General features: G+C 39.4%; 1 non-coding gene across 1 annotated transcript; it reads right to left on the bottom strand.

Moving 5' to 3' along the window:
• Positions 1–3,961: 3,961 nt before the first annotated feature.
• Positions 3,962–4,067, bottom strand: LOC132612409 (small nucleolar RNA R71). The gene has a single exon (XR_009571774.1). It is a non-coding gene; the product is annotated as a small nucleolar RNA R71 (small nucleolar RNA).
• Between the last annotated feature and the right edge of the window lie 558 nt (positions 4,068–4,625).

The raw sequence follows: 4,625 nt of genomic DNA, 5'->3' as shown, positions 1-4,625 counted from the left end.
TACATAATCCGTTGGGATTCGGTTTATTAAATGAAAATTTGTCATATGAGGAGAAGCCCGTTACCATCTTAGATAGGGATGTTCGCAAGTTGAGGTCTAAGGAAATAGCCTCTGTGAAGGTTCAGTGGAAGAATCGTCCGGTGGAGAAAGCTACTTGGCAAACAGAATTTGATATGCGTAGCAAGTATCCTCAGCTTTTCACCGAGATAGGTAATTTCTTCTAGTTTACTCACCTTTGTCCGTTCGGGGACGAACGGTGTTTTAATTGGTATATGATGTAACGATCCTTCCGGTCGTTATGAAAAATGTAGGGTCACCCCACCAAATAGAACTTTCCCAAGGGTAGAACGAGTCACTAAGAACTCAATTTTGTAAGCCTAAGAGTTGAAATTTGACTTGCTTGTGATTGTTGTTTTATTGTATTGACTCCGTCGGGGGGTGACGTAGGAAATTAGAACTCCGTTGGGAATGCCGAGGCCATGGGTGAATTCATATGGTGTTTTTATGTGTGTGTACATGATTTGTTTGTGTTTGTGAGGCCTCAGATGAAATGTGGAATGAAAGGGGGAAAACTGGACAAAAAGTTGTGCTCACTGCCCAAAAGGCACCGCTGCGGCGGTGGGAGTACTGCTGTGGAGGTACCGCTGTAGCGGTGGGCTGACCGCTCCCAGCGGCCAGACATTTTCTCTTGTGGCCGCTGTGGCGGGCGATTGCCCGCTACAGCGATACCGCTATAGCGGGGAATTGGCCGCTATAGCGGTTAACGACCGCCGCAGCGGTCGACGGGGGGATAGAACCCGTGTTTTAAAGATTTAGTCTTATATTTTTATTCATAATACCCCCAACACAGTTCCCCACAAGCACCTAGGGTGAATTTTCAAGCTAGGGCAAGAAAACTCTTGAGAGGTAAGTTTCATTTACTCCTTCCAACCATTCTGTATCATCTTCATGATTATCATCACTCTTGTCGGTCTTCAATGGTGGAATTGTAATAGAAACCCTAGAAATTGTTAAACCTTCTAAACTTGATGGGTTATAGTTATTATCACTTATTTATCATCTAAAGGCTTGGGTTAATTTCTTTTAATCATGAATTGAATTCTTAGAGCCATACACTAAGTGAATTGAGACCTAGGGTTCTATAAAAATGGTATCTTGACCTTGAAAACTGCTTGTAGTGGGAATGTTGTTATAATATCGGTATAAATTGATGATTAATGATTACTAAGGCCTTTGTTAGGTTTTTTTACACCTAGAAATTCATCCACCCATTGGAATAGGGTAAAGGGTATTCTTGAATTGGTACTTGTGGTTTGAGTAATTGTGACTCATTGAGCCTTCTATTTCTAGACTTTGAGCGTTCTGAGGCATTAAGGAAAGGAAAGGCTGTAGCGGAGTGACTTGCGTTGTTCCAGCTCTACATTTGAGGTAGGTTACGGTCTACTTGAGTTAGACTTTGGTTAGTTGATTGTATGTTTTGTGAATTCTTTAAGAGAAAGCATGTCTAGTTCTCATGTATGATATTAACAACAACAACAACAACAACATACCCAGTGAAATCCCACTGTGTGGGGTTTGGTTTTCATGTATGATATTGTGTGGTTGAATTCTTATGTGAATGCGATCGAGTGATTGTGTAGGCTTCGTGCCACTATTCCTGTGTGTTAAATCTGCAGTGGATGTGTTTGTGATGAGAAGCTAATATAATCTTCTCGGTGATATTGTGATATGAAATGGTGACTTAAGCATTGATAATGAGAAGGTAAGAAACGCTATCCTGTAAAAAGGTATGGAATGGAAAAAATGTGACCTAGATCATGGGCTTGTGGTCCGAGGTCAGTTCTAGGAACGATAGGTATATTGACATGGCCCGCATCCGAGGTTCGTTCTGGAGCGGAGGTTTGTGCTCGGGTCTGAGGAGTGAATCCGAAATGAGTGGTACATGGACACCATGCGTCCCCTGCAGGTCATGACTACTGAACAATTGATGTGGCGTGATTTTACGCCACAATCGATGCTTTTTGACTATAAGTTTTACTTGTTTTTAAGAAAGCCTATGTGATTTTACGTGGTTTTTAGTGCTTTTCAGGTAAAGGAACAAATTCGGCACAATCACAGTTGAAGTGCAAAATCAGGTCGTAAATTGAAGTTTACGGTCCGTATTCTACAATACGGGCCGTATTCCATGATCGTGTTAAAGGATCCTAGAAACAGAAAATCAAGCTGCGAAGATGGTGAATTACGAGCTGAGTTTACGGACCATATTTCAGTTTACGGTCCGTACTCCATCACGTATTTAGTCATTCAAGCATCTGGCAGAAAGTTTGAGATTGGCAAAGTGAAAGACGATCAAGCAGTTTACGGACCGTAAACCACTTTACGGTCCGTATTTTGGAAGGTTAAGCTGCACACAACTGAGAGAACGACGTGGGCGTAAACCATTTTTACGGTCCGTAAAGTGATTTACGGACCGTATTTCGCCATGACGGGACCAAAGTGCAAATCTGTAACTTGTGTATTTTTCAAAACCTATAAATAGTCATTTTAGGGTTTTTATTAGGGGGCATTCAATATATTTTTGTCTCTTGACTTAGAGCATTAAATTCTCTCTAGTTTTTGAAGATTCAAACATCAATTCAAGTATTCTCAATTCTTTTTCATTCCAAAGTAAGCAATTATGAATTTTTCAATTTCTTATTCTTGTTCTTTGTCATGAGTAACTAAATTCCCTTACTAAGGTTGTGAACTCAAAGATGGGTGTATTGTGATTGGGTTTGTAATTGATATACAATTAATGGATTATTAGGGTTTAGTTATTCTTCATTCTTCATTTATAATTAATGGTTGCAAACATTGACTAAAGCCATAAACCCTAATTTATTTGGGAAAATAATTAGGGTTGGTAAGAATAATTAACAAGAACTCAAAGCTTTAAACTTTGTTTAATAAATTCACTTAGGAATAAGAAGAATTTACTTGGCATGATTAATCATTCTTCATGGTTACTTTCTTATATTTGGAAAAATCATAGAAAGACATAATCTTTATTTATTGGGAAATAGTAAAGATTCACATAGAGATTAAGTGCATTCATATAATAATCCATTAGAAGTATATCAAGATCATTACCCATGATCATACACCCTATCTAAAGGGGACACAACCTTAGTTTCTTTTACCATAAATTTCCACCAAAGCAATAGTTTAGAAATTAGTTATAGAACAACCAATTTTTACCAAAATCATCGGATTAAGATATTAGACCTAGAACTTAGCATCTACGACTTTAGTAACATTTTTACACCATATTCCCTGTGGGATTCGACCCCAACCTTGTTGGGTTACTATATTTGACAACGTCCGCGTTATACCATAAATAGGTGTAATTTGAGCGTATCAAATTTTGGCGCCGTTGCCGGGGAATACGGTTTTGAAATTACTAAATAGTGTTTGCTTTGATTAAAGTCTTTTGCTTATTCCATCACACCTTGTTTGCTACTTTGTGTAAATAAGGTGAACATGAATCGACATCAGCAAAATCAACGTGCTGACAACTAGGGAAATCTGGTGAACAATCAGGCGAATGAATCAGACGACGAGAATATATTCGCTGAATTTGTTCCGGAGGAGGACTATGCTTCTCCTATTGTTCAGCCTCGAGTTGGAGCTGCTACTGTGAAAATTGACTCCTCTCTATACCAGTTGTTGAAACTTGAGGGATACTTTCGGAACTCTACCGAGAATGACCCCCAACGTCATTTGCAGAATTTTGTGGATGTGTGTGCTAATCACATCCAGAAAAATGTTCCACAAGATGCTATTCGGTTGAGGTTATTCAAATATTCCTTAGCTGGAGAGGCAAGAACATGGTTTGAGAAGCTGCCCCGAAATTCGATTACTTCATGGGCAGAGATGGCAGCTGCTTTTCTCACAAAGTGGTATCCTCATAGCAAAAAGGCTGAAATTCGTGACAAGATATATGAATTTAAGCAGCAACCGGGGGAACAACTATATGAAGCCTGGGAGAGATTCAATGAGTATTTGCAGAGGAGCCCGAATCATGGTTTTCCGGAACATATATTGATAGAGAAGTTCTATCGAGGGTTAGATCCAGTGACACAGTCAGTAGCTAATAATGCAGCTGATGGTTGTTTTATGAACAAGACCTTTCGACGAGTGAATACCATACTTAACAAGCTGACAACTCATAATCAGGCTTGGCACTCAAACAATGTTGATGTAGTACCATATGGTAGTGCTATGATCCAGAATATGGTGAAGGAGAATCAAGACACCCAACAAACATTGGCAGAACTTGCAACAAATATTTCCTTGCTGACAAAGAAGTTTGATGAATCTCAAATCAAAAAGGTAAATGTTTGTGAGGATGATACAGTCTTACCACAAGGGATGTACCATGCTCAAGATGGTCCGTTCCTTGAGGGGCCATCTATGCAGGTTGAAGATGCTAATTATGTTAACAACTCTCAAGGGGGTTATCAAAGATAGGATTACCAAGGTGGCTATCAGAGTCAGAATCAATGGAGACCGCAGCAAGGTCAAGGTGCTTACAACAACTCTGGGAATTACAATAATAATTATGGTGGTGGAAACCATAGGAGCTA

Source organism: Lycium barbarum, chromosome 9 (assembly GCF_019175385.1).
Source record: "Lycium barbarum isolate Lr01 chromosome 9, ASM1917538v2, whole genome shotgun sequence".
Classification (NCBI taxonomy): Eukaryota; Viridiplantae; Streptophyta; class Magnoliopsida; order Solanales; family Solanaceae; genus Lycium; species Lycium barbarum.
Note: the sequence above shows the minus strand (reverse complement) of the source record. Positions and strands in the feature narration are given on the sequence as shown.